Source organism: Numida meleagris, chromosome 1 (genome assembly GCF_002078875.1).
Source record: "Numida meleagris isolate 19003 breed g44 Domestic line chromosome 1, NumMel1.0, whole genome shotgun sequence".
NCBI lineage: Eukaryota > Metazoa > Chordata > Aves > Galliformes > Numididae > Numida > Numida meleagris.
The window spans coordinates 173605346-173622602 of record NC_034409.1 but is presented as its reverse complement, the minus strand read 5'-3'; the positions used below and the strand labels follow the sequence as shown (position 1 = coordinate 173622602).

At 40.6% G+C, this 17257-nt stretch overlaps 1 long non-coding RNA gene across 3 annotated transcripts in view; it reads right to left on the bottom strand.

Moving 5' to 3' along the window:
- The window catches only part of LOC110388897, a 28215-nt gene extending 10984 nt beyond the window's left edge, over positions 1 to 17231 (bottom strand). For 2 of the 3 annotated variants that reach the window (XR_002433019.1, XR_002433018.1), the window contains exons 1-2: positions 16863 to 17231; positions 13512 to 13657 (exon numbers count right to left, since the gene is read on the bottom strand). This is a non-coding gene — a long non-coding RNA (uncharacterized LOC110388897). The remainder of the gene's footprint in view (positions 1 to 13511; positions 13658 to 16862) is intronic. The other variant, XR_002433017.1, reaches the window with a different exon arrangement.

Below are 17257 nucleotides of genomic sequence, written 5' to 3'. Positions count from 1 at the left end.
TCTCCTCTCCTCTCCTCTCCTCTCCTCTCCTCTCCTCTCCTCTCTTCACTTCATTTATGCTATCTCCCCCTCTCCCTCTTTTAATCCCTAATTAATTAAATATTAATTAAAGTCATAAATCACAAGTGGATTTTCCTTCAAGTCTATGGACTTCAGTGGAGGAGCTGCAAGATTCTTCATACAAGAAAAATGTATTTATAGAGAAGGATACCGTCATTAAATAATGGGCTTCAGGATGCTTCAGGATCTTGACAGTGATCAAAGTGTTCTATATCAAATAGTTCATTCAGGAAAGAAACAAATACCCTAAACTTGCTGTCAGATATAAGAAATGTTAGAGAAATAGATCTGAAAACATCTTCTAAAGGTGAACAATGTCATTATTAAGTTTCATATGCTTCAAAAGGAAAGAAAGGAAGAAGGCTGGACTCAAATCAGCATGTGATTTGCCTCTCACAAGAGAGAGAAAACATCACTAACACAGAGATTACGGTCCATATCATAATCATACTTGAACCTCGAGAAGGATACTATGAGAATGGAGAGAGAAGTGATACCTTGGCAAACAGTGTGTCCATGACACAGTGTTGATGTGGTGAGGGAATAGACGCACCCATTAGAGCCAGAATTTCCACAAGAGAACTACTGATGGTGTTGGAAACTCATAACTATGAGTGTCCAACTAGAAGTGGATCTGATCTTCAGAAAGTACCACATTCTGAAATTCAAGACTTTTGGAGACTGTCATGTAAACTGCCTAGAACATTAGGCAACAAAATCCTCTTTGACAATCTGTAAATGCTGTGGTTTCTTCATAACTTCTTGAGGAGCAGCAGCAGGGAAGACAGAGATGACAGTAATGTCAGGAGGCAAGACTGCAATATGGGGAAGGGCAGTCCCTGACTGTAAAACACAGAGATGCTGGTGTCAGGAAATGTTGAGCTAATGAGGAAGAAACTTGAGCAGAAGAATAAAACCTCCTCCACGCCAGCCCACACAGTGACTGTAGAATTGCCCTTCCCAATCCTGCTAGCAAAAGCAGTACATTCTTCATCTTAGACTTTCAGACAACAAAATAAAACAAATCAAACCAAAATACGATTAGACTGGAAATGGAGAGCATGAGTTTATCAGGTGAATGCAGGTTTTTTTTCCCCAGTGAGCGCTGTCTGGTACACAGTACACACTGATGCCACATCACAGGTGAGATGCAATATTCTCTCCTGTAACATGGCTGCAAAAGCCCGACATTCTTCTAACCCTCCTGAAGCTCTTTTGTCTTTGGTTATGTATTGCTGGTCTAAAGGGATAGTGGAAAAATTCCAATTAGATGTAAAATGCATGTTTGGGAGGGGAAAATGGGAAAAATATTCTTAAGAACTCACAGTATGCCCTGCTTACCATTTTTGCTGTCACCACAACCATTATTATGTATTATTCTGTGTGGCTTCATTCTCTGCTCCCCTTCCTCTGGATAACGTATCTTACCATAGGTCTGTCTGATTATTTCTGACTATTTCACTTTTGCCTTTCTGTATGCTCTTTAATGTATACAAAACTGTGTGGCATCTCTATAAACACTCTGGAAGACCTCTAGTGAGCCTCTCCTTGCTTTCCTTTACTCACTGAAACCCGCCCATGTGAAACCTACTGGAGCAGTACTGCGAAATATAGGTAGGAAGACTAGTTTACCACTGAAATGTTTATTCTCCAAACGGAAAACAAAGATACTTAGTAGCCTGACCTTAAGGTTTAATATAGAATTTTATTTTACTTTTTCTGCTTGCACACTCCTATCTTGTGACAAAGACTTCTAAGAGTGACACAGGCTGAAAAGTTCATACCACGGTTCTTGTCTTAGCTTGAAAACACACTTCCTTAGTTCGAAAGGTGCTAAGAATTGACATTGTTAAATTAAGTTAATGGGAGGTACAAATGTTCTGCAACCTTTGGAATAACAGGACACAGTTGCCCACTTGGTTGTCTGGTTTTAGACATCTATGGCTGAAGCAGTTTTACAGAGTATATCTCGCAGGGTCAGAACTCCCAAGAAGGTAAGCCAAAAGGAAGTGGTGGCTGAAGTAAGAGGTAGGATATAGCCTCAGAATAAAAGGGATCAGCACAGCATATTTTTAGATGCTTGGGAATGAGGTCCAAAAAGAATAAAACTGTGCAATCAAGGACACTGCTTCCCCTTTCAATCACACACACACTCTCTATATTGTATCTAATCACTCACAGTTATGGAGTCATTTCCTCAGGAGTTTTAAGGGAATCACATTGGGATTCCAAAATGTGTAAGCAATGCATTAATTTTATTCTGTAGAAACTGACATCAGAAGTCCCTGACCAAAATGTTCAGCATATAGACTATGGTATCATTCTTCCAATCCCTTCATAGTTTTACAACTGGTACATCTTACAAGGATGCACATTAGCTTAGAAAATAAAGAGAATAGAAATTAAATTGGCCCTAAACTGATAATGAAACCTTGCATTACTTTGTTGTCAAATTTAGCAATATGTTTAAACATAAGTAAAAGGAATCTTGGCTAATTCCTTGTTTCTGAGAAAAAGGCTGTTCAAGGAAGAGTGGGTGGCTGAATAAGATCCCGCAATATATCCAGCATTTGTGACATATAAGGCAAATGCATTGAAATGTGAAGAGAAAACTCAGTGTGCTATCACCGAGTCACACATTAAGATGTGTTCAGTTGACACAGAACATAAAAAATACCAAGAGGATATCATATAATGCCAAGCAAGCCCTTACAGAAGCAGCAGAATGTACAAAGCTTTAAAATGATTGTGAATTAAGAGTGACATCATGTAACATCCCCACAATCTGGCACTTACGCTGTCATTAGGACAATTAGAACAACAACAAGTAAAGCTATTTTAAGGCAAACACTTGTGGACTGAAGCACAGCAACCAGATATCTTTGTATTTCTTACTTGTATTAATATTCAAAACTCCAATTTGTTTGAAAAAAATCAGTATAATTTTACATGGCTGCACTCCAAAAGTGTGATAATGCAAACTAGATATATCCTACAACAAAGGCATTGCAGTAATAAATACATATATGTACATACACATGTAGAAGGAGACATAATGATTGTTATTTCATTTTAGAAGTCATTATGCCCTCGGGCACAATTAACAGGCAATAAATTCCCACATGCTACTGAAGTTTAGAGATTAGTGTTTGCCAGTCAGAGCGTGAAAAAGCATTCACACCTAATAAAATAAGGTTGGTTAGCTGTTTATACAATAGGAAACGTCAGTCAGGGGCCACAAAAGGCTATGAACAATAGCTAAACCCATCACCCAAAAATGGACGTGTGTTTGAAAAAAGTCAAATACTAAACATCTACAAGAGCATTACGCGTCTGTCAAGTAATACGAGAAAGAGAGATCTGTACATAAGTGATGAAAACCATAGTGAGAGGTCGAAACAACAGTAAGTGGTAGAAACGTACTGAGGTACAGTAGCACTTGTGTCACTCCAGCACATGAAGTTCTTTTCTGATTGATAGATTCTGACTGAGCAATTTCATTCCCTTTTCTCTTTATATTTCTCTAGCTTTAAAATTCAGAGAGGATGAAGCAAATACCCAGCAGCTGCAAAAAAAACTAAAAAGAGACCAGTAGCAAAGTTTCCAATTGGTTTCATGATTTGGTCTTTTACTAAGCACCTTCAGTCTGAAAAATGTAAGCTGTATTGCTCAAAATAGAAACCGTGTTATGAAAACACATCTTCTCTTGGTGTGAAACACCAAATGTAAAATGAAGTACAACAAAAGTTATTTTTTTCTGGATTACTTGAATTTGCCACAATTTCACCAAGTACAACCCTTTCTCAAAGCATTCAGCATCTGTCAGGAGTGCTGTTACCTTACAAGGGCAAGACAGATTTGCACTGAGAACAATTCATTCTTCACCTAGGACTCCTGGAAAACATACATTAAAATAACACATCACATAGCATTGACAAAACAGAATAGATTACCTAATATGGTTTTGAAACCAATAAGGGTTCGGAAGCTAAGTCCAAAGACAGGTAGCATGTGCCGTATTTGGGGGATTCTCTTAATCTGGACTTCTCACCCATAGCAGGGAAACAGCTCTTGGGCAACAAACAGAAGCGATTTCACGTGGTTATAAATAAAAGCAGAATCTGCACAGTGCTTGTGATATTTGTGTACTTGGCTGCATTGACTGCTCTGCACAATATTCCCCTGCAGCAGTGAATGATAACCATGTACTGCATTAGTAGGAGCATAGCCTATAGATTGAGCGAAGGAATTTTCTCCCTCTGTTCAGTATTTATGAGATAAATCTGAATTACTGTGTCCAGACAGGGGATCTTCAGTCCAAAGACACAACCAAACTACAGCAAGACCAGCACCAGCAGAACAGCTACCAACATTTTTAAGGGATTGGAGTACGTGACATAGGAAGAGAGGGTGAGAAAACTGGACTCTTTCAGCTTGCAAAACAGAAGGCTAAGGATGGGTCTGATTGCTCTCTACCACTATAATTATATAACTGTAATCAACAGGTGCTTATAGAAAACAGATACTTCTTGCAGAGGCGAGTAGCAGCCTGGGAAGATCTTGGCAGATATAAGGGAAAAATCTTCTTGGTAAGGCACTCAAGTAGGAGAACAGGTTCCTATAGACTCCCCATCTTCAGAGATACTCAAGGCTCTGAGCAACATGGTGGAATTTCAAAGCTGATGGGAGAAGGTCTTTAGACCAGATAATGTCCCAAGACCCTTTACAGCCTAAATTATTGTGTAATTTACAAGATCGTGACAGGAGCACAATACAGGGAAGCACCTAAGCCACACAATGAAATCCAGTTAAATTACAGTGGTATTTAAGCATGTGTTTGAATTATTTCCAAATCAGAATCAAGAAGTAAATACAGCTGCACTACGTACAGAGATAAAGTTCCTATATATAGCTTCAAAAATTTGAGAAGAAGGGAAAGATGTTCTGTCTAGCCTGCCAGGTTGAAAACACAGAGGTTGTTTTTCATTTCCAGGATTTAATATAAGCTCTTCTGTGTTAAATAACTTAATCCCACTGTAAATCAGCTGCTGACTTATTAAGTAACACGATAAATCCATTAATACTTAGATATTTTGTGAGTCCCACAGATAATACTAAAATTAAGTTCAAAAGTGGAATCCAGCAGAGCAAAGGAGAGAATATGTTTCCTCAAGTTTTGAGTCACACATCTTAGTGTAAGACAAAATGTGTCATAAGAGCATCACTGGCAGTAAAGCAAGGAGGTTTAGCTCCAGGATAGACGTCTATCATGTAGACATCTGCATTTGCTTAGAAAAATCTCACCCAGGAAGTTGTGATGTAAAACTTCTGCCTCATGCCAGAAGCATCCAGATGCAGCATTATTCAGAATGGAATCAGAAGTGGAACAGATATACTACATTACAAAAACACATGATAATCTCTGCATTAAAAAAAAAAAAAAAAAAAAAAAAAGAAACACAAAACCATAGTTATTACAATCACAAAACTGGCCCCAATGACTTCCAAGAAATAAACTTCTGGACGAAAAACAAGTGCTTCAAATTAAACTTGAGCTAAATCCGAATGATGGTTGGGAAAAATACCTTTGGAATTGTCCTGAGACAAATACACTGACTGCTACATATGCTGAAGAGATCTTTGCTAGTTCTTTGTACAGTGCAAACCCCTTGCACTCTTCAATGTGCACTGAAGGATTAGAATGCCAAGATCACCACAGAATGAGACAAAGCTTCTTTCATACATGTACTAGAGACTGCACCCTTTGTTAAAACCAGTAGTCTGTCTGCCTGCGCTTTCCAGCCACCCCAACTTGATCGTTGCCTCTCGGCGTATGGGACAGTAAGTGACAGAACACAGAAGCAAAAGTGAACCTCTGCCACAAGTCTGAGTTCAGTAAACAAAAAAATTGATCTTCTCCAGCTACTTCACTGAGATGTAAGTATTGAGTTCTCTCAAAAGCAAACTGAGTTTGCCAACTTGTTGCCTGCTGCCAAGTCTGTTTTCCTAACCACATTTCCAGAAAGTCCCAGCTGAGCTCTCCTGATGTGTTCCACTATGACACCCTTCCCAGAATCACAATTCCTATTAGATTGACAATCTAACTAGCTTAAAGAGGACGTACACATGTTCTTCTGCAGCATTACTTGCATTCTTTAAGCATGCATCTCTATATCTAGTCTGTGCCTAAGGCATTTTAAATCCATGTCACTTACTCATCTGTGACAAAGGCTGTAGGGCTTGTAAACAAACTTCACCTCCTGAGTTCTCTCTTATGCTCAGATTGTAAACACGTTACAGTAGAAATGGTCTTTTCATTCTCTCTGCACACTACCTAGCACAGTGCAATCCTTGTCCAGTATCAGATTGCCTGCATATTTCACAAAGAAATTGTGACAAATTGCTAACAGCTATGAGAAAAATTGTGTGTTGTCTGTAAAAGAGAAAACCTGAATGAGAAACTTACAGCTTAAGAAAGCAGTAAAATCTGTACATATAAGAATAAGCAAAATCCAGGAGACAAAATGATCAAAATCTGTTGTCACTGTTGGAAGATCTTAATGACGGGATGTAGTAAAAAAACATTAAAATCACAACTGATTGGGTCCTGGGGAAGTCATACGGTAGATCCAAGCAAACAAGAGCAGCAAATACATCACATTCTGCTCTGATACAAGGTCGTGGGCAATTCCCCTCGGGTATCCAACAGAATCCACTGGAGCTGCATGTTTGAAGCGTGCGTGCTTCCTTGCGCTGCTGCCTGGCTTCCTCCTGGCTGCGTCCAGGAACAATGAAGTGAAGGGGGCTGAGACGGCCGGGCAGTGCTCAGCCTGCGGGACAGCTCGAGCCAGAGCTGTCAGCATTTCCACTCTTTCACACGCGTCCGAACTTCAGAAGGGGATTACATCATTTTAACCACTTTTCTCACATTTAAAAAAGTCAAAATTAGTCAAAACAAAAACAGCAACCATGTGTGCTCAGGGATGTGAGCGGAGAAATAAGAATAAACAAATCTGCTGTCTTGCATATCCTACCAGCAGTTCGTCTCAGCGTGATCCTTAAAAACAGCAGGGTGCCTAGCCGCAGCTTTTATCAAATAACATTTATAGGACACCCCACATTCCCTACCAGTGGACCACAAATAACCAACAGGGAACTAATAGGCTGTCCTTTATTTTTGAAATGTCAGGGTCCAGCTTACTCAAAAAATACTATGATGCATTCTCTTTTGTTTTGTTTTATAGCATGGGAAAGAACGAACGAGAAGTGACCCATTCAGGCTTACATGTAAAAAATCAAAGTTCATATTGCATGCATATTTATGAAGAGAACTGTGTGACAGCATGAGGACAAACACCCATCAAAATCACAGTTCTGAATCGTACTTCTTGGACACAAGTTTGCTACAAAGGCAGTTTTAAGGGAAAGTCCATTTTGCAGCATAGGAAGAGGGATGACAGGCTCTAGTATGTCTAGACAGATGCGTTCAGGGATGTTGTCCCTAGACAGCAGAGGATATATGGCTTTAAAGAAGGACAAAGATTGGCTTTGCTATAAAAGAACAAGCCACTTCCTGCAGAGGAAGATGCACTGATTTTTTAGGAAAACGCAAGCACATTGTGAGCTCCAAGGAACAGTGACCTAGTGAGGAAGGAAGAGGCTGCAATGTGAGGACTAAACATCACCTACCTATAAACTCTGTAATTAAGGCTCATAGCCTGTTATAAATGAGTCTTTGTACAATCTTCACCTAGATGACAAGAAGCAAATGCTTTATTTTATGTCTTTATTGTTTTCCTCTTCTTCTTCTCTCCTGCCTGATTGTCAACGGTTTACGGGCGTTAGGCCCGATTCCGTGACAAAGGGGACGGGGGACCCACGGGCCCACGTCCCGGGAAAAGGGGAAAGGGGAAAAGCATAGGGAGATGGCCCTGAGAGCAAAGAACAGCGGCAACAATCTGAGGAGAAACAAACTAATTTACTAAATAAGATATCGGAATGAAAAACAACACACTATAATTCAATATAATTACAATTTAAGCTGATAAATCCAATACAGAGAGAGAGAATGTCCCAAAATCAAGGTAGGCCTTACTCTACTACCGACGATAAGACGGCTGGAGAGCGAGGTGCTGCCAAGACGAGAGACGGTGGAAAAAGAGACGAGGTCTCGTGATCTGCAAGTTTTTATACTGAGAGCTTTTATCTTTTCCCTCCGGCTGGAAATTGGTAACAGAGGAGCAAAGTGCCGTGGAGAATGTAGTAGTCCTTCTCTTCTGAGAACCAGGTACATTCACTACATGATGTTATGATGTGGAGTACCAATAACTGAAAATCATAAAACCATGACACTGATAAAAGCCATGTAAAACACACCTGTAATATGGATTTCACTACTGGTAAGAGGAAAGACAAGGCTGAATATGGAAGCAAAATGCTCTGAATTCAGAAAAAAAGAAAAAGAAAGTAAGAGACCAAGAGATGTCCCTGATAATGAGGCGGGATTTCCCAATGAGATGCCATGAGTCTGTGCTCATACACTGATTCCTTGGACTCCCAAAGTTTCAAGGAAAAGCTGCTACATTCACATAATTTGGATGGAAAACAGGAAATACTGTCCAAAATTTTAATAACATATTTTGCAATGTCAGAATCTTATGTTCTCTTCTGTGATTCCTGCTGTGGATTTAAATTCTCAATAAACTTACTCAGTTGAATTTCTTTCTCCATCATCTTCCACATGAATAAAATATTTTAGAAGTACTATGAATACTAGTATTGCGATGTTTTACCTACCATAATTTTGCGGCTTGCAGTTTTAAAATGCTAGGAAAGGTGGGGGAGAGGGTAAGAGTAGGGATAAGACAGACACAAAATCCTTTGAACAGAGAAATAATCCTAAAATCCACTCTTCTCCTGCTTATCAACTAACGTTCACCTCTTACTATGTTCATATATGCCAGACAGTAGTTAATAATAGATAAGTGTATCTAAGAATGAAAGACGAACACATAGTTTCATGCTCCTTATCTCTGTAATCTTCATTCAGAGGAATTCTCTTCTGCTTCTGGAATCTGGGGCAGCTTTTCTGGAAACCACAGTGATAGCAAAGTGCAGTTAACTCCGTAAGTTATCGGTCCCCACAACATGTGTGAGTTGCAGCTGAAAGTAGAGCAGATGAAGATACCAACCAACAAGAGATTTTTCCATAGTATGATTCATTAGTCTAAAGAAAGCAAAAGTTCACAGCACATTAGCTATGAAACTAAGGATGAATAACTTCATGAGTCTTTAAAATACACTGCCAGAAAAAGTGTGTGGAAATGTGGCATTAAGACAGAAATTAGCTTAATGCACTAGCTTCTCATTTTCAGAGTAGTAAAAAGATATCTGAGATTATTAACAAAACAAACCAGTGATCTCCAATTAGGGGATGTTTGGGTGTGTATCTCAAAGACACTGTGCAATTTTCAGTCTGTCTTCAAAAATCATAATGGGAAAGTGCAAGGGGACATGTTTTGGGCTGGATCTCAGGACTGCTTTAAGGAAGGAATGAAACAATTAACATGCACAGCTAAATACGAGTGAAGTAAAATGCTACAAAAGATCTGACATCTGTAATCCTTTATTTGAAGAGCAGGCAAATGCTGATACATGAAGTTTTGGAAACATGCAGGATATATTTTGGTTTAAGAATCTTGTGGCTAACACTGGAACAGCGTAGTTATAATCTCTGTATGGCATCTGCATGTGAGGCCTGGGCTCTAGACTTACATTCACAAAAATGGGGTGAAATGAGATAATGCATGAACATATTCCGAAATCTCTCCTGAACCGAGGGGGAAGAGGAGTTGAAACATCTTGCCACCCAATCTCAATGCTGATTCTCAGCATGTAATAAAACTATAGTTGTTTCTCTTGGATGCTGAGCAGATTTACATGTCATCTCAAGACTTTAAAAAGAAAACTCTTGTGTAAATCCTGCGCCCTGGGAAGCTACAATATTGCACACCTTTTAGGGCATAAGTCTTATTTAAGCTCTTTAGACACAAGAATCCCAGAGGAGAAGGCTCCAGACACTCTTCCTTCCTTTCTTCATCAAAGGATTTATTTTTTTTCATTTTTTCTTTATGGTCAGCATGAAATTCTCAAACAGAAGCTAAAACCTGCAGTATTTTACTGCTGTTAGATTTAGTAGGAAATTAGAAGGAAAATCAGATCTGGAAAAAAAAAAACCAACAACATAGTTTTAATGTAGATACTGTTGTTCATGAGATCTGGTGTAGATCCAACTTCTATCTAGAACACAGCCCCAAAAATGAGCATTCTGCATCAATTTTCAAGCAGAATGAGAAAGTTGAACATGGTAGCAAGACTGACAAGTAAATTTGAAGAAATCTATAGAACTGGAAATGCCTATTTCCAAGATGTCAGAAGGAAATTAAAAGTTGAATGGGCAAAATTTAATCATCTACATAATCATCCTCAAGTACTCAAAGAACAATCTTGCAAAAAATTGTACAAACATTTATTGGTTCTAACTATTGACTACTAGTACACCTAGGAGTGATATTTATGAACGAGGAGGAAAGAGTATTCTAGATAAAAATAGTCAACAATTTGAATTGCCTTGAAGTAGGATGAATCAGGATATATTGGAGTTCCTCAGGGTCTAGTTTTAGGACACTTGTATAATATTTCCATGACCAATGGTTTCACAAAAGGTATAATCTGCTAATTAAAGTTAATGGTAGCCCAGAAATTCAGGAAGTCACAAACCAGAGGAACATCAAAGAAATCACACAAAGAACACATGAGACCAATAGAAATGCAGTAGAACAGAGAAAGGTCATCGATGAGAAGTTAGGAACAAGAATCTCCACAGCAAACTGGGAGCTTGTCAGTTAAAGATCTCAGGTGAAGAGAAAGTTTGAGACTAGCCTAAGAAGCGTTAGTGACACAAATATGAAAAACAGAAAATGTGATCCTGAACTGTATAAGGAAAATTGCATTAATGCACCTGTGTAGACACTGATATAACCATACAAAAAACCTTGGTGCAAACCTCTGAGTACTCACGTGCAAGATACATAAAATTGGAACACATTTTGGGAAGGGTTACTGGGGTTATCAGCCTGGAGACTTCATGTCCTCTTCATGGAGAAAGAACCTTGCAAGCTAAGAGCCAGTGTAGCCACAAGAACAGATAGGTATAAGCTGGAAGTAGAGGATTTCTGCCCAGAGAAGTTTTTGTGACCAGAGCAATGAGGTTCCAGTACAACTTCCCAGAACAAGAACAGTAAAGGAAGAAGGAAGAGGAACAGGATCGAGTTAACTTAATATGGAAGTTTATAAAGATATCAGGAAATAATTACATAACGTGGCTTTTTTGGAGCAGCCATGGACAGGACTCAATGAGCCAAGAAGAGCCCTTGAATCCGAATGCGATCCTATGTCAACCTCCCTTCCCCCTCTGCATCTCCCTTGAGCCCATATATTACTTTGATCTGCCCACTCAGATCCTCCACCACAAAGGTATCCACAGAAATTTACTCTCAGAGGAGGATATGACAGTCTCTCATGAAATGTCCACTGTATACATTTCCCAAACCCTTTCAGGACTGTTTGCTCCTTTGAATAAACGACTTGGGGTTTGTTTTTCCGGTAATCTTTTAAAACTTTAAAAGTCCTTCTGAAGGAGAAACCACACAAGTTTTCTCAGTCCATTTGCATCTTCTGTGTTCCAGCTTAAATCTAATTCTTTAAAATATCTTTTTTTTTTTTTTTTTTTACTAAGTTTCCTATGAACCCAATTCATAACCTCCTTTATGAAAATAGAGTTCCAAATTTCTTTTAGAACTGAAAATATGAAATTTGCCTCATGGTACTACCTCATTTCCTTTCTCTTTACTTCTAGTTTAATATTAAAAAACAAACAAACAAACAATAACCCTCTACAAAACTGTAATGACACGGTTAAATAACTTTTGTGTGAGTACATTTATATCAGTTATCTACTGCATCGTGTGGACCCACATTAAGGAAGTACGCATAAAATCATCATGGAAAATGTATAATTGTATTTTCCAGAAAATTGAACAAAAATAGAATTCTGAATACATCATTTTCTCCATAGAAACGATTTATTAACTACCTTCCCATTTAAAATATAATAGCTTTGAATTTACTAAAAGCTCTTCTTGAAGAAACACCTCAATAATTCCTCTGTTACCAAAACAATGGTTCTGTTTTGCTCACATCTTGACTCAGTGAATCCGTGGGACCACTGCATCCATGCGGAACCCTTGGAAATTCAGGAAAGCTCTCAACAAGTGCCAGGGTCCACAGACAAGTTGCTTACTGTAAGCTGCTACTTCTGTTTATGCACATGCAAGCAAGCTGCAGTTTTCTATTAGAAGTGAGTCATCAAATTCAGACCTAAGCTTGGCCCAAATTGGCTCTAGACCCAAGTCTGCTTTTTTTCTGGCTAAAACTAAGCAGGTTGGCTCACATCCTGAGATGCTCAATACATAATTACCATGGAAGACTTGAGCCTTAACTATTTCTAAGCCAGCCATTACCATTCCACGTATGTGACTGATTACAGCACTCTTAAGAAGGATGCTGTGGTTGAATCAGATGCTTTGCTTCCCTTCTCTTTTGATTTTAAAAGGACAGGAGAAGAACATGGAGAAGAATTTCAGCTGACAGTTTCTTATGGTGAAAAGAAATATTATTTTTAGAGAGAGATATACTTTCACTGAAAATGTCTGCTCTCTACATAAAATGCCAGCTTTTCAGTTTGGTGATTTGTGGCTTATGTATTGTCTACAGCTGTGACAGGAAAGCAGGGTGACTTCTGATTATCTTGCTGCCTACTGGACATGGTTATGACTCAGGGCAGTCTCAGCCGCCCCTCTTGCTGCTAGGCATTTTAGCAAACTCTTAGGGGATTTTTTTTCCTGCACAGTAGCAGGAATGGGAAGTAATGTTCCGTTCAATTCTTTCAGCGGTGACTACTATTAATTATGTTCAAGGTTTCCCTTAGGAAGACACTCACAGGAAATGTGCTCTTAGCCTCACCTATATGTGCAGGGCAGTTACGTTTCTGGGAGGCAAATCTCTCCAGACTCAAGGGGAAGAGAAACACGTCTTTCTGTGGGTTCTCATGAGACGGCACCAGAGAGGGTTTATGGAGTAGTGAGGTCCCGACAGCATGAAAACTGGGGAGGTTAAACACTGTACTCAGGGTGAAGGATTTATTTAATATTAATATTGTTGCAGGGAGATGGCAGAGCTCGATGGAAATTCACAGAGAAACACGCCGACCTGCATTTCCCCAGGTACCGTCCGTGTAGGTTCAGCTGTTACATCCACGTTGCTTTTTAACTTTTGACCCTGTTATTTTCGTCATTCTCACAGCATTGCAAGCGAAGGGAAAAACGACTTACCATATGCCCGCAGCAGCCGGGCAGGGGCAGGCCGGGCAGGGAGAGGGGCGCCGGGCGGCTCCCGAGCAGCCCCTGCTGGCTGCTGGCTCCGCACCACGAGCACGGGTAGGAGGCAGCCCGGGCTTCTCGGTCTCAGCAAGCGATCACTACAAATGAAGAAGAAAGACTGCTTTGAAAAGCACTGACAAGCTCCAGAACACGTCGCCACTTCAAGACGACGAGGGTCTCTTCCCAAATACCCACCCTGGATTGAAAAAACAACAGGCAGCCCCTACCTGATCTACCAAAACGGGGACTGGAGTACCTCCCCAGATACGCTATCCTTTCTTTTAAAATCAGTTCTGACTTAAGGATCAAATAATGATGCAAGGGATTGCTGGTACCATTTTTCCCCACTAGATTCTGTAACACGTAAATTTCCTTTTCACTGACAGGTAACAATGAACGTTTGTCAGGCAGAGGGCCACTTCCTGCGTTTGCATGATGGAAGTGGGCAAGCTTTAACTCAAGAAAATCCTGCGCGCTGTAGAGTTCGCTGGTAAACAAACAGGAAAAAATCATCTGCTTTGGCAATATGGGAGATTCTTTGTTTTTTTATTTCCCTGTAACAGCAACTTTTTTTTTTTTTTTAAATACTTTCACCAGCTTCAGGAAAGGGTGGGTTAGAGTCAGGGGTTTCCTGAGCCTTTTCAGAACACGGCTTTAACGTAGCCGTGCGTTCAGAAGAGCCCCTAGAGAGTCTTGTTTTGGAACACTCTGACGCCTACGCGTTATTATCTTTGCTACGTTTTGCAGTTTCGTGTGAAATTTATTTTTAATCTTTAACAAAACATGCCCCTGTTTATCTTAATTCAGAGAAGGTTTAATAATTTAAAACAAAATAACTTTTCAAATAATTAGATTTACAATGAATGTCAAAACATAAAAGTATAAAGCGAGTTAACAAGAATGGGCTTCTTTAAAGATCAAAGAAAGTGTGTTTATTTGATTTGATTAAAAACAAATAAAAAGTACTTTCACTTTAACAGGTTATAAGTGGCTGTTGACAGAAATCAGTGAAAGAGTTTCCCAGCCCCACAGGATAAAGGTATTCTTTGGTGGAGGTTCACGTACTCAGATTGCCCATTGACACGTCTAAAGAATTGTATTTTTGAAAAGAGACAAAGCTGCATCCATATTAAAAGCTATAGATAAAAGGCATGTTTCCTTAGACAACATGCTCTTTTTGGTAGTATTCATTAAGATTCATGGTGTAAATAAAAGGGTATTTCTAGATTTTCCATCTCTTCAAACAAACAAACAAATGAAAAGATCTGGGAATGGGAGAGGTAAAAAGTACCATTAGATGTACAGAGGGGCAGGATGCATTAGCTCAAAAACTGCTTTAAAGTGGCAAGAGAGCTTGTTTAATGACGTTTTATCATAGAATCACAGAATGCTTTGGGTTGGAAGTGACCTTTAAGATCACCTAGTTCCAACCCCCCTGCTATAGGCAGGGACACCTCCCTCCAGACCAGGATGCTCAAAGCCCCATCCAGCCTGGCCTTGAACTCCAGGGAGGAGGCATCCATAGCCTCTCTGCGCAACCTGTTCCAGTGTCTCACCATCCTTCATGCTTGCTAATGCCAATTTAACTGCTAAAAGAGTATTTGGAGCAAAGGACATGCAGAAAAAAGTTTATTCACATTTTTCAGATCTTCTCTACACATAATTTTTTTTTAATTAAAAAAATTGTTAAAATTATAAGGTTCAAGTAATCCTTAAAACCAACATGTGAAGTTCACCGCCTCAACTTTAATGAAGTAGCACTTTTAGAGGAGTGGTGGTTATTTCCATGCTAATTTTAGACTATCCACAAACACTGACAGAAAGGCCTCCTGAGCAGCCCCAATCCCTGCATCCCACTCTCCACCCTGTTACCATCAGCCTGGAAGATGCCTTCAGATGGACACATGGACTCGCAGTACAGCCACGAGCACCCAGCAGCCCAGTTCCAGCACACAGCTGTTTTCCGTGCTGCGGTCAGCCTGCATTTGGGGCTGCCACAAAATCTCCATCACAGCCTTACTCATTGCTCCTGAGGAGCTGGAGCACTCACTGCTCACCACACACTCCCTCTTTTCTCATCAAGCTTCGGTCAGCTCGACGATCACTCACGGAACTCCTACTAACTTGCAGCAGAGCCACAGATAGAAACGAAATACTACTAAAACCATCCACTATTGAGATGCTGACCGTGAGACTCATTAAAACACAAAGCTGATTGTGACAGAAATCAAGTGTTGCTCAAATTTGAACTTCTTGATAATTTGATGAGAAAATACATGTGTGATTTGTGTTTATGTCTGGAAGTTTTCCCCATTGTGAAAACTAGCCTTTAAAGGAAAAGCAGATCTTTCTTGCAATGTACGTTCTTTTATGTTATGCGGTCTAGGCTGGATCGCAGTGATGTCCAAAATGTACATGGAGTGACTGTATCCTGTCTGCATCCTGCAAGAATGACTTTGAAAGTTAAATGTTTCATCTCTACAGTCATATCCTGATCAACAAAGTCAGTCAATAAATAAATACATTTAGTGAAAAACCTAGCTTTTCTGTAAGCTGCGGTTAAACAGGAACTTGATTTGTTTTTTGTATTCAATTCTGTTCTACAATAATGAATTCAGCACCACAATATCCAAGTGCCCATTATAAGATCAGAGAAACCTTTGTGGTACCCATTTTCCTAAAAATGACTTAAAAAACCCAATTCCCCATCCCCATTCTTTTGAAGTCTGTGCTTTAAGCCTGAGATCGTAACACAAAAGGCCAGAACTTTGGTTGACAATGTTTTCACTACGTGTACTGATTTTGCCCAAGATAGAGGAAAACCGCATTTAACCTGGAACCATGCAGCCACAACTGTGGCAAACTTTGTAACTCTTGGGATACCTTTCAAACCTCTTTAAGCATAAGCTAATGTTAACCCCGTTTCCACACTGCTGTCATTCCTGTTCAGGTGGGATATTAAGAAGAATTTCTTCTCAGAGAGGGGTGAGGCTCTGGCACAGCCTGCCCAGGGGGATGGTGCAGTCACCGTCCCTGGAGGTGTCCAAGAACCATGTGGGTGAGGCACAGAGGGACGTGCTCAGTGGGCATGGGGGAGATGGGTCGGGTTGGGTGGTCTTGGAGGTCTTTTCCAACGTTAGTGATTCTATTAACACCTGCCAACGCACACCACAGCCTTTATCAAAGCTCTCAATAGCCATTTCCAAAGACAAAGTGCCTGACAGAGCAGCAGGGCCCCTAGGGCTGCCCCAACACCTTGTGTCCACCTGGCGCTGCCCCAGCCGAGGCTGAGGCCGCATTTACCTCACGAAGCTGCCTCCCTGAGCTCCCTCAGGCCATCAACATTGATGCATTGCCGCCTGCACACACTTGCGGCCTGCAGAGAAACAAAAGGTTTGGTGGCGGGGTTGGAAGTCCACACACCGCAACGCGGCTGCCAGGGAGTGCAAGGTAACACCTGCACACCGGGGGAGACTCAGCGAGCGACAGCCCCGGGTGAAGGCGACCCTTGCCCAAGGCAGGCACAGGGCTCGCCTGGCCACACGGAAGCGGCCACTGCGGCCTGGGAACGAGCCAGCGCCCCCACACGGCGCAGCGACGCCCACCAACAGCAGCCACCAACAGGCACCCGCTCACAGCGGCCACAACCCCTCCCCGCGAGGCCCCGCCCCCTCCCCGCGAGGCCACGCCCCTTTAGA